General features: G+C 46.6%; 1 long non-coding RNA gene across 1 annotated transcript; it reads right to left on the bottom strand.

The window, feature by feature from the left end:
• Positions 1-3,422: 3,422 nt before the first annotated feature.
• Positions 3,423-13,449, bottom strand: LOC128833554 (uncharacterized). Its single transcript, XR_008444276.1, has 2 exons — positions 13,353-13,449; positions 3,423-4,046 (listed from the first exon to the last, which is right to left on the bottom strand). It is a non-coding gene; the product is annotated as an uncharacterized LOC128833554 (long non-coding RNA).
• Between the last annotated feature and the right edge of the window lie 262 nt (positions 13,450-13,711).

Below are 13,711 nucleotides of genomic sequence, written 5' to 3'. Positions count from 1 at the left end.
TGAGGAGTAGCTGAGGATAACGCTCTGTTTTTACAGTGTGTGGTGCTAAACCTGCAAAGTAAATCCTTATGCCCATATGCAGACCCACATAGGGTGACACCGCAATGACATATAACATTGCAACACGAATAGTTATTAATTTTTTGCCCATTATACATTTCTGAGACTGGGCATAAGCTTTAACTATTACACCAAATTGACAAAAGACATTGAATTCAAAGCTTGAAGCATCAGAGAGCCGCAATCCTGAGATTTTTGGTATCAGAGGCTTTTTTTTTTCATGTTGCAGAGTGCATTCCTATGTGGTGGTCTGTTGGATTTAAATTTAGATTGTTTATATGTGTTCACATATTTAATTTATATCGTTACATCCATTCCTGTTTTATTCTCCGTTCATTAGGGATCTCCCAACACTGGCTTGAGGAAATTCTGGTAAATGAATCACATGCCCCGTGCAAGAGCTCTCTGAATGACATGTTTAATTATTGACAATTAACAAGATGCTAATTATACCTTCAAATTATAACCCTAGTGAGCAAAATAAAAATCTTTTTATGGAAGAAAAAAATCGTTAAAGGCGCAAACACTATATTACACCAAATGACAAAAAGTTTGGCAACTTCCAACAGTATAAACAGTGTAAATCAAGTAAACTGCTGAACACATCACACAGCTTGTCAAAGTGGCTAGCTGCCAAATAGCTTTTTGTCGTATCCTCAGTAGGTTTGCTGGAGTGTGGGAGGGGGAGAGAAAGGATTTAATTGCAATGCAATGCAATACGCAATCAATAAACAAAAAAATCAGAAAAGCTGTACCTGTTTACACTTTTGCAGAGTGGGTAGCTGAATGATCAGTTCAGAATCCCATCCAGAGGACAGCAATGTTTAATACTTTTTTAATATACACATTAATTTTACATTAATTTACATTTTACATTTAGGTTGGTGACTTAGGGCTTGTCTACACTACGAAATTAGGTCGAATTTATAGAAGCCGGTTTTATAGAAATTGGTTTTATACAGTCGATTGTGTGTGTCCCCACATAAAATGCTCTAAGTGCATTAAGTCGACGGACCGCGTCCACAGTACCGAGGCTAGTGTCGACTTCCGGAGCGTTGCACTGTGGGTAGCTATCCCACAGTTCCTGCAGTCTCTGCCGCCCATTGGAATTCTGGGTTGAGATCCCAATGCCTGATGATGCAAAACAGTGTCGCGGGGGGTTCTAGGTACATGTCGTCAGGCCCCTCCTTCAGAGCAACGGCAGACAATTGATTCGCCCCTTTTTACCTGGGTTACATGTGCAGACAACATACCACGGCAAGCACGGAGCCCGCTTAGCTCAGCTCAGCTCACAGTCACCATATGTCATCTGGGTGCCAGCAGACGTGGTACTGCATTGCTACACAGCAGCAGATAATTGCCTTTTGGCAGTAGACAGTGCAGTATGACTGGTAGCCGTCATCGGCTATCTGGGTGCTGGCAGACGTGGGTCTGCATTGCTATACAACATCAGCTCCTTGCCTTTTGGCAGTGGATGGTGTATTACGACTGGTATCCATCGTCGTCGTACTCCTCAGAGAGTTCAGTCAGAGGCACCTGGGCAGACATGTTTTGTCTCCTGGAGACTCAGTCCTGCCGGCAGTCCTATTGAACCGTCTTGACGATGATGGCTAGCAGTCGTAATACAGCATCTTCTGCCAAGCACCCAGAAGATGCCGATGGCTATCAGTCATGCTGCACCGTCTGCTGCCAGCCTAAGATGTAAAAAATAGATGGACCAGATTTGTTCTGTATTCATTTGCTTCACCCTCCCTCCGTGAAATCAACGGCCTGGTAAACCCAGGGTTTTGAGTTCAATCTTTGGGGGGGCCATTCTCTGTGACAGTTGTTTGTGTTTCTCCCTGATGCACAGCCACCTTTGTTGATTTTAATTCCCCTCCCTCCATCAGACAATAGTTTTGCACCTTTTTTCAGCCCAGACGCCATAGCACTGGGATCATGGAACCCGCTCAGATCACCGCGGCAATTATGAGCACTATGACCACCACGCGCATTGTCCTGGAGTATATGCAGAGCCAGAATATGCCAAAGCAAAACCAGGTGAGGAGGCGATTGCAGCGTGGCGACGAGAGTGATGAGGAAATTGACATGGCCATAGACATCTCACAAAGTACAGGCCCCAGCAATGTGCAAATCATGGTGTTAATGTGGCAGGTTCATGGCATGGAACGCCAATTCTGGGCCCGGGAAACAAGCACAGACTGGTGGGACCGCATCGTGTTGCAGGTGTGGGACGATTCCCAGTGGCTGCGAAACTTTCACATACGAAAGGGCACTTTCATGGAACTTTGTGACTTGCTTTCCCCTGCCCTGAAGCACCAGAATACCAGGATGAGAGCAGCCCTCACAGTTGAGAAGCGAGTGGCGATAGCCCTTTTGAAGCTTGCAACACCAGTCAGCTACCGGTCAGTCAGGAATCAATTTGGAGTGGGCAAATCTACTGTGGGGGCTGCTGTGATCCAAGTAGCCAACGCAATCAAAGACCTGCTGATATCAAGGGTAGTGACTCTGGGAAACGTGCAGGTCATAGTGGATGGCTTTGCTACAATGGGATTCCCAAACTGTGGTGGGACGATAGACGGAACCCGTATCCCTATCTTGTCACCGGAGCACCAAGCCACCGAGTACATAAACCGCAAGGGGTACTTTTCAATGCTGCTGCAAGCCCTGGTGGATCACAAGGGACGTTTCACTAACATCAACGTGGGATGGCCAGGAAAGGTATATGATGCTCGCGTCTTCAGGAACTCTGGTCTGTTTCAAAAGCTGGAGAAAGGGACTTTCTTCCTGGACCAGAAAATAACCGTTGGGGATGTTGAAACGCCTATCGTTATCCTTGGGGACCCAGCCTACCCCTTAATGCCATGGCTCATGAAGCCGTACACAGGCAGCCTGGACAGTAGTCAGGACCTGTTCAACTATAGGCTGAGCAAGTGCCAAATGGTGGTAGAATGTGCATTTCGATGTTTAAAAGCGCGCTGGCGCAGTTTACTGACTCAGATAGACCTCAGCGAAGCCAATATTCCAATTGTTATTGCTGCTTGCTGTGCACTCCACAATATCTGTGAGAGTAAGGGGTAGACATTTATGGCGGGGTGGGAGGTTGAGGCAAATCGCCTGGCCGCTGATTACACACAGCCAGACACCAGGGCAGTTAGAAGAGTACAGCAGGGCGTGGTGCACATCAGAGAAGCTTTGAAAACGAGTTTTGTGACTGGCCAGGCTACGGTGTGAAATTTCTGTTTGTTTCTCCTTGATGAACCCTTCCCCCCACCCCCGGTTCACTCGACTTCCCTGTAAACTAACCACCTTACCCTCCCCCCTTTGAGCACCGCTTGCAGAGGCAATAAAGGCATTGTTACTTCACATTCATGTATTCTTTATTAATTCATCACACAACTAGGGGGATAACTGCCAAGGTAGCCTGAGAGGGGTGGAGGAGAAGGGAAGGAAAAGGACACACTGCAGTTTAAAACTTTAAAACTTTAACACTTATTGAAGGCCAGCCTTCTGATGCTTGGGCAATCATCTGGGGTGGAGTGGCTGGGTGGCCGGAGGCCCCCCCACCGTGTTCTCGGGCGTCAGGGTAAGGAGGCAATGTAACTTGGGAAGGGGCTGTTGGTTACACAGGGGCTGTAGTGGTGGTCTCTGCTCCAGCTGCCTTTCCTGCAGCTCAACCATACGCTGGAGCATTTCAGTTTGATGCTCCAGCAGCCGGAGCATCGACTCTTGCCTTCTGTCAGCAAGCTGACACCACCTATCCTCTTCAGCCCGCCACTTGCTCTCTTCAGCCCGTGATTCAGCCCACCACCTCTCCTCTCATTCATATTGTGCTTTTTTGCACTCTGCTATTGACTGCCTCCACACATTCTGCTGTGCTCTGTCAGTGTGGGAGGACATCTGGAGCTCTGAGAACATATCTTCCTGAGTCTGCTGTTTTCTCCTTCTAATCTTCACTAGCCTCTGTGAAGGAGAAACATTTGCAGCTGGTGGAGGAGAAGGGAGAGGTGGTTAAAAAAAGACACATTTTAGAGAACAATGGGTACACCCTTTCACATTAAAGTTTGCTGTTCATATTACACAGCACATGTGCTTTCATTACAAGGTCGCATTTTTCCTCTTATATTGAGGGCCTGCCGGTTTGGTGTGAGAGATCACTCACGCAGTGCCAGGCAACAGAATTCGGCTTGCAGGCAGCCATGGTAAGCCACAGTCTTTTGGCTTTTTTAACCTTCTTAACATGTGGGAATGGTTTCAAACAGTAGCGCCCTCATTTCCCATACCAAGCAGCCGTTGGGTTGGCCCGTTAAAATGGGTTTGCAATGTAAAAGGAGGGGCTGCAGTTTCTGGGTTAACATGCAGCACAAACCCAACTACTCCCCCCACACACACACCCAATTCTCTGGGATGATCACTTCACCCCTCCCCCACACCAGGTGGCTAACTGCGGGGAACATTTCTGTTCAGCCGAGCAGGAATGGGCACCTCTGAATGTCCCCTTAATAAAATCACCCCATTTCAACCAGGTGACCGTGAATGATATCACTCTCCTGAGGATAACAAAGAGAGATAAGGAATGGATGTTGTCTGCATGCCAGCAAACACCAGGACCATACGCTGCCATGCTTTGTTATGCAATGATTCCAGACTACATGCTACTGACCTGGCGTGGTAAAGTGTCTTACCATAGTGGATGGGATAAGGCAGCCCTCCCCAGAAACCTTTTGCAAAGGCTTGGGAGTACATGAAGGAGAGCTTTCTGGAGATGTCCCTGGAGGATTTCCGCTCCATCCCCATACACGTTAACAGACTTTTCCAGTAGCTGTACTGGCCGCGATTGCCAGGGCAAATTAATCATTAATCATTAAAAAGGCTTGCTTTTAAACCATGTGTAATATTTACAAAGGTACACTAACCAGAGGTCCCTTGTGTGACCTCAGGGTCTGGGAGCACGCCTTGGGTGAGTTTGGGGGATACTGGTTCTAGGTCCAGGGTGATAAACATATCCTGGCTGTTGGGGAAACCGGTTTCTCCGCTTCCTTGCTATGAGCTATCTTCATTGTCTTCATCATCATCTTCCTCGTACCCCAAACCCGCTTCCCTGTTGCATGATTCTCTATTGATGGAGTCAAAGCACACGGTTGGGGTAGTGGTGGCTGCACCCCCTAGCATGGCATGCAGCTCCGTGTGGAATCGGCATGTTTGCGGCTCTGCCCCTGACCTTCCGTTTGCCTCTCTGGCTTTGTGGTAGGCTTGCCTTAGCTCCTTAATTTTCACATGGCACTGCTGTGCGTCCCTGTTATAGCCTCTGTCCTTCATGACCTTTGAGACTTTTTCTAATATTTTGCAATTTCGTTTACTGCTACGGAGTTCAGCTAGCACTGATTCGTCTCCTCATATGGCGAGCAGATCCCGTACCTCCCATTTGGTCCATGCTGGAGCTCTTTTGTGATCCTGGGACTCCATCATGGTTACCTGTGCTGATGAGCTCTGCGTGGTCACCTGTGCTCTCCACGCTGGGCAAACAGGAAATGAAATTCAAAAGTTCGCGGGGCTTTTCCTGTCTACCTGGTCAGTGCATCTGAGTTGAGAGTGCTGTCCAGAGCGGTAAACAATGAAGCACTGTGGGATAGCTCCCGGAGGCCAATAACATCGAATTCCGTCCACACTACCCCAAATCCGATCCGCAAAGGCCGATTTCAGTGCTAATCCCCTCGTCAGAGGTGGAGTAAAGAAACCAGTTTAAAGGACCCTTTAAGTCCAAAAAAAGGGCTTCGTCGTGTGGATGTGTCCAGGCTTAATTCGATTTAACGCTGCTAAATTCAACCTAACCTCGTACTGTAGACCAGGCCTTATAGTGCTTCAGCAGCAAAGCTTCAGTAGTGCCTAGTGAAGGTGTCACCTATGCCAACGGGAGACTTTCTCCCATTGATATAGCACTGTCTACACCGACAGTTATGCTGCTATAACTGCATTGCTTGCGGGTGTGTGGATTTTCCACACCCTGTCTTGAGCAACGTAGTTATACCAACATATGTTTGCAATGTAACAACAGGCAGGGCCATCCCTACCCATATGCAAAGTGCGCAGCTGTATAGGGCACCAGGAAATTTGGGGCACCAAATTTCCTGGTGCCCTATGCAGCTGCATGCTGCTCCAGCCCCTGCTCTGCCTCCTCCCGCCCCTGCTCCACCCCAGACCTGCCCCCACTCCACCTCTTCCACAAAGCCCCGCCCCTGCTCCGTCCCAGCCCTGCCTCCACTCCCCTGAGGACTGCAGCAGGGCCTGACCCAACGGCGGTAAGTGGAGTGACCCGGCCCCAGCCTGTCCACTCCCCTGGCTCCCAGCCACGCCACCGGTGACTGTTGGGGGGCAGTTCCCTCCTGCCCCCCAAGTCCCAAGGCTGGGAGCCATGGGAGCAGAGCGGAACGGGCTGGGGCCAGGTCACTTCACTTCCTGCCACCAGGGCCAGCGCAACCCATTAGGTAACCTAGGCAGTTGCCTAGGGTGCTATAATTTGGGGCGGCGGTGACCACTGTGGTATTTCGGTAGCGGGACCTTCCGCTGCCTCTGTGGGGAGCGGCATTTCTGGGCGGGACCTTCCACCGCCTAGGGCGGCAGAAAAGCTGGCTGTGCTCCTGCCCGCCACCCCGTGAGTGCAGGGTCGGGCCCGCCCTGCAATCACTGGGAGACAGGAAGTGAAGCAACCCGGCTCCAACCTGCTCTGCACTGCTGGCTGTGTAGGGCACCAAAATGGCTAGGGACGGCCCTGACAGCAGGGCTAAGACTATGTCAGACCGGGTGATTCTGAGAACTCAGGTTAGCCTAGTTCGGGCGTGAGCGTCCTCATAGCAAAGCCCTACCTGAGTTATTGAGGGGGTGGGGGGATTGTAGGAAGGGCATTGAGGAACTATCAGTACTCAAGTTATTTAGTTTGCATCCTGACTACCAAGTGTGCAGGCTCTAATCTGAGTTGAAGCAGAACCTGTGCTCTGACCCACACCTGAGCCAGGTAAATTCATCTGGGCCTAAAAGTCAGAGATTTTTCTGTGTGGACTGTAAGATTGGGGCTAAAACCCAGTAAAAGAAATACCGTTAGGCCTGATCTTGTAAATGTGTCTATGTGTGCAAATCCTGATGGTTTCACAGAGTTCTACCGATATTAGAGTATTTGAATGAATATGTCCTCCTGGCCATTCTCCTTTAAAATCAAACTAACTTTAATGTAATGAGAACCCCACAACTATAGAAATGACTTTAGAGTCCATGCCTATAGCTGTAAGAATCTCTGCTTGACTGCCCATTCTCTTACCTCTCCTCCCTAACCTCGCCCACTTGCAAATCAGCAAATGCAGAAAGGGAAACAGCATAAGGCACTATTCCCAGGGGGAGGGATAGCTCAATGGTTTGAGTATTGGCCTGCTAAACCCAGTATTGTGAGTTCAATTCTTGAGGGGGCCACTTAGGGATCTGGGGCAAAATCAGTACTTGGTCTTGCTAGTGAAGGCAGGGGGCTGGACTCAATGACTTTTCAAGGTCCCTTCCAGTTCTAGGAGCTGGGATATCTCTGAGAATTAGAGAAGAGTGAACAGTAGCAGCACTACAAGGCAATTAGAGCTCTGCCAACCACTGTGGTTTGCAATGGTGTTTGCAAACAGAACTCTAGTGTCCACTTTATAGTCTCTGGGTCACTCTTCAGGGTTGCTTGCAGGTTCAACAAATTCAATCCAAAAGAACAATCCTAACTGTTTCCCACTATGAGCCACTTACTTGGCCTCAGCCACTTCCACCCCAAACCCCTCTCCACACACACACTTGTATGCCTTTAGACTCTGTCTTAAGACAAGCTTATTGCCTTTCCCCCTTATCTGCTACCCCCTAGGTCAGTGGTTCTCTACCTGCAGCCTGTGGGCCACTTGAGGCCCAATCAGCACACATGTGCAGCCCATGTGACATCCTCAGGGCCATATAGATAGTATATATATTGTGTGGATGCAGCCCACCATGATAAATAGGTTGAGAACCATTGCCCTAGGTGGTTCCCTTCCTGGTCTTTTCAAGGTAATCAGGTAGCTTCTTCTATGTGTTCCAACTTTATTGGTATGTTAATTAGATATACAACCTTCCATGCTCTCCCCAACCCCCCCAAATTACTGTTGTCTTATTGGGGGGGGGAATAGTAAGTGAAACCCTCCCTTTCCTGCGGCAGCTGTCTTTGCAACAAGCCAAGGAGAAGTAGACCCTTATAATGACTAGCATGGTAGCTAGGCACCATCTAAGGCTCTCTAGCATTCTCACACTAGAAGAGAAGCCCGATTAATTCTAAACATGGTTTCCATGTTTGGGGGTGGAGTTGAGGTCAAGCCAATTCCTTATCTATCCCTCCACTCCCCAAAAAGACTCTTGATTTTTTTTTAAGAGGGGAATTCATTGGTGTAGAGAATTTTAAAGATATGTATAATATTATCACCCATCAAACTCTATAATCCTCAGTCTTCAATTGCTGAAGACAGTTACTTTAGCACTGAATTGTGTAAAGAGCTGGAAAAAGGAAATAAAATTACCCTGGGACAATGGAATGTAGGAACAACTCACCAATAGTATTCAGTCCTAGGAATCCAGTGAGACCTAGGTTGTATCAATTCATCAGGGTAATAAAATTCCTCTTTAAGAAGGAATACAAGCTTGTCTTTACCTGCAAATCTTCCTCTTATACCCATTCTCCCTTCTCCTCCTCCTCCTCCTCCTCCTCCTCTTCCTCCTCCTGGGATAGCTCAGTGGTTTGAGCATTGGCCTGCTAAACCTAGGGTTGTGAGTTCAATCCTTGAGGGGGCCACTTAGGGATCTGGTGCAAAATCAGTACTTGGTCCTGCTAGTGAAGGCAGGGGGCTGGACTCAATGACCTTTCAGGGTCCCTTCCTGCTCTACGAGATAGGTATATTTCCATATATTGGCAAGAAGCAGCAAGGGCATACATAAGTAGGTGGGACCAGTCAGGGAACAAGAGCTATGTACATGAAAGACTTGACACCCATGGGTTGGTACTCAGTCTCGTATAAGAAATGATGAAAATGCTGGGCATAAAATGGCATATGCAGGAGTGGAAACTGTTTTGAGTTAGACTAAGCCACACAGGCAAATACCTGAACGACACCACGCCTGCATTGCCCAGGCCCTTGCAAGTTTACAGTTTAAGGAAAAATTCCTTTGCTCTTCTCCTCACGCTGTGCACCTGAGCAAGTCCCAGTCACAACCTTTCTCTTTGTATTTAATCTGCAGGGTAAAGGCCATGGCACAGGGAGCAAAAACTGCTTGCCCCTTCTATTTCTGTTTCACACTCAAGAGGCAGGCAGGGGGACCACCACCCTTCCTCAAAGGCTCTATCAGGGAAGAGTAGCTTTACAATCCTCATTGGTCCCATCTTGTGATATTCTCAGTAGCATTCTCCCTAGAGGATCCAGATACTCACTCTCTGGGATAATCTCACTGATGATCATCCTGTTTGAAACAACATTACCTCAGGCTCAGAGATGGGTGTTTTTGTACAGGTACTAGTTGCCTAGCCAATGGCATTACAGTTCCTAAAGGATCCATGAATGATAAGAAGAGGTTCAGGGTTGAAAGGGACAATATTGAGGGTATGAAGCTTTTCAGGGTCACCCGAGGTGTCTAGAGTGAATCACCATCACTGGCTCACAATGGGAGGGAGCCTTTCCTTGCCCACCTGGGGAAACAAACCCAGCCATCAGCTGCTGACAACACAAGCTTTCCTCTCCAGGCTCCCTTCTCTTTCCCAATGCAGGCTAGCAATTTATACACCCTGCTTGGTTACACTCAAGTGCCCAGACCCCTATTTTCTGGACATCTGTAACGTACAACACTGATCCTCCATGCCTCTGTGGAAGCAGAGCACCCAGTTCATAGGTTTTACCTTAGTTTAACACTCCTCACCATCAGGTACATAGACAAAGGTTAGTCCTTGCAGCACTGGTACAGTCCAGAGAGCTAGGATCCACTTTTCATGAGAATTCTCCTCCTCTAGTGGACAACAACCTGTGCCATTTTTTCTGCTCCCATACAGTTACAGGCTATTGTCTTTTAGATGTGGGGGGAGGGTACTGGTGATGTGCGGGAGGGGGTGATCTCTTCAGCAAATCATCCTGGGGTTAGTTTTTCTTTGTCAATACTCAAGTCTCCACCTGGACCAGACAATATGCAAAGTGCTATCTCCATGGATGTCTATTGTTCTAAGCATTAATTGAGTTAGCCCTGACACTTGCCTCACCTCAGGTGACAAGTCTCATTTTGTATGCAGTGTTTTTGTGACCTCGTTGGCTCCAGCATATTAGAAAGACACAGGGCTGAGATAACATCTTTTATTGGACCAGTTTCTGTTGGTGAAAGAAACAAGCTTTCCAGCTTACACAGCTCTTCTTCTGGTCTGGGAAATGTACTGAGGCTTTGTCTACAGTGGAACCTGAACGACAAAACTTTCGTCTTTCAGAAGTGTGAAAAATACACACACCCCGAACGACAAAAGTTTAGCTGACGAAAAGCGCCGGTGAAAACAGCACTTTGTCGGCAGATGCGCTCTTCTGCTGACAAAGCTACTGCCGCTCGTTGAGGGGTGGACATCGCTAAAAGGTACATAGTGTAGACATAGCCGGAGAGTGTTACTGCTATATATAAGGTGGAACAGATTGTTTAGCATAAATAGTTAACAGATTCAAGGGACCATTCAAAGTAAAGTGGCCCATTAACACTCCTCCTGTCTGAGGGAGGGAAAAAGAAGCTCTATGTGTGAGTGTGTGTGTGCGCGCACATGTGTGTGTTATTGGGTTATAATTGTAATAAACCAGAAATCCAGAGTCTCTATTCGGTCCATGATTTTTTCTGTCTAGCAGAGTTATGAATTTAATCTCCCAGGCTTATCTTTTGACGGTGTAGTGCAGGTTTCCTTGGAGGATGAGCACGGATAGGTTAGATATAGAGTGATTACTTTTTGAAGTATTCGCTCACAGGTAATATGGTGTTTTTGTCTTTTATCATTGTCCTGTGTGTCATTTGAGAGCATAATGATTGTCTGATTTAACCCACTAGTTGTTATTGCAGCATTTAATGCACTGGATGAGGTACACCACATGTTGTGATAGACATGTGTAAGACCCATGGATCTTGAGAGGTGTGTTGTGGGTAGGGTGACCAGATAGCAACTGTGAAAAATCGGGACAGGGGGTGGGGGGTAATAGGTGCCTATATAAGAAAAAGCCCCCAAAATCGGGACTGTCCCTATAAAATCGGGACATCGGGTCACCCTAGTTGTGGGGGGCTGTTGATCATTGTAGCAGTGTGGATATGTCTGCAGGTTTTGCATCTGTTGTTTTGGCAGGGTCTGGTGTCAATTTGAGTTGGTGCATCCTGATCTGTGGGGAGCTTGCTTCTGATGATATGTTTGGTGAGGTTGGGGGGGTTATTTGAAGGCCAGAAGTGGGGGTTCAGGAAAGATTACTTTCAGGATGGGATCCCCATCAAATACGGGTTTTAGTTGTTTGAGGATACTCCAGCTTTGTCTACACTGGCACTTTCATCATTAAAACTTTTGTCTCTCAGGAGTGTGGAAAAAATACCCCCCTGAATGACAAAAGTTGTAACAACAAAAAGTGCTGGTGTGGACAGTGCTTCATCGGTAGGAGATGCTCTCACACCCACAAAGCTACTGCCCCTCTTTGGGGGTTCTTTTATTTTTTCATCGGGAGAGCTCTCTCCTGGCGACAAAGAGCAGCTATACTGTGGGCCTTACAATGGCATGGCTATAGCGGCAGAGTCGCGCCGTTGTAAGGTGCGCAGTTTAGACATAACCTCCATATGTCTTCCAGTGTAGGGTGGTAGGTGACCGCCTATACAAGCTAAATTATTTTTTTCTTCATTAAATTAGAATTTTTACTGTCCCAGCCCAAAGTTAAAGGAGTCTCTTCTCTTTTGTTACATTGAGCCTATCTACTAATTATTCCAGCATTATGCAATTCATATTAAAATGTATTAGTATATTTGTACCTTAGTTTACTTTAGATAGCATCTATGCGTTACAAATGAATCCAAGGAAACCACTGAGCTGTCCAGGTTTTGTATACACAGCTAGGTAGCAATTTTTGATGTTCTTTACAATCCAGATAAAAAGGAGTGGGCGAAAGAGGCTAAAGATGCTCTTGCCTTTTGTGTGTGTGTGTTGACCTACCTTCCTTTTTTCTCTCATCCCTTATTTCTGAATAGCTCACAGTGGATGAACTTTATTTTTTTCCATCCTAAATTCAATCAAGCACATCCTGTTAAGATCTCATAACCAGGAACAGAAGTATTCAGCAAATGATATTTAACAAAGTCAGTTGGGATTTCTAATTTACCTTCTGTCTTGAATCTCATGTAGACTTTATACAGACCATTTTTGCCTGTTAAGAATATGCATGACAGACAAATATCTGGAAAATATCCAGCAGGAAAAACAGACAGTGGATAAGGCAGAGTTACTTATACAAACTGAGGAAGAAATTCAATAAAACTTTTAAAAATGCAAGAAGATGGACAAACAAGAAAGCAAAGGATACAAAAACTACCTGTGAAATAAGTGGATAAATATACAGACCAGCTGATACAAGATAAGAGGTCAGGAATGGAAAAGACTGAAATGGAGGCTGATGACCATGTAATTTCTGGCCTGAAGATGATATAAATGAAAATGTTACATTACAAAGTGAACCTCGAAATGTAGATAAGGAACCAGAAGAACAGCAGGTATCCACAAGACAAACTTTTCTTTTTTTTGTAATTACAAGGGAGGAGCATGGTGTATAAGCTCAGGTGCTGTCGTTATTATTTTCTCTGACTGTACCTTTACATTTCAAAAGCATCTCCTTGCCTGCATAGGTCAGGGCCATTCTGTGAGGCAGCCTTGCTATAGCATCTTACAGAGCCTTAAGTTTCCTTTACTTTAAAATAAAAGTAATTCAAACTGAAAATATATGGTTGTTTTCTGTGTATGGAAAAAACCTAACAGTCCCCCATTAGGTGAATGCTTTTAAGAGTCCAGTTGGTGGAGTACAATGCTGTGTAGCATTTCAGGGCCCCCTTTTTGCAGTAGATCCCCTTTCATCTACCTCAATGATTCCTCTGATCCACAGCACACTAAGGTCTGGCCTATACTGGTGGGGAGGGGATCGATCTAAGATACATAACTTCAGCTATGAGAATAGCGTAGCTGAAGTCAACGTATCTTAGATCAACTTAGAATCACTTACTTCACGTCCTCGCGGCGCTGGATCGACGGCCGCCGCTCCCTCGTCAACTCCACTTCCGCCTCTCACCGTGGTGGAGTTCCGGAGTCAACAGCAGAGCGATCGGGGATCGATTGATCACTATCTGCCGATCCGGCGGGTAGTGTAGACGTACCCTGAGATAGATGCAATGTACATTTGAGTCAGCGGAAAGACTCCCATTGACTTCAGTGGGCTTTGGATAGGGCCCACTGGGACTAAGAAAAGTAACAAATCAAGCAAAGAGAAAAAAGTGAATAAAATATTCTTGTTATACATTTTACCTTAGTCTTTTTTTAATCAGCTCTTGCAGCTTCTCTGGTAAATCAGACTAAATATAATAA

This window comes from Malaclemys terrapin, chromosome 3 (assembly GCF_027887155.1).
Source record: "Malaclemys terrapin pileata isolate rMalTer1 chromosome 3, rMalTer1.hap1, whole genome shotgun sequence".
NCBI classification, from domain to species: Eukaryota; Metazoa; Chordata; order Testudines; family Emydidae; genus Malaclemys; species Malaclemys terrapin.
This window is presented reverse-complemented; position numbering and strand designations above follow the sequence as displayed.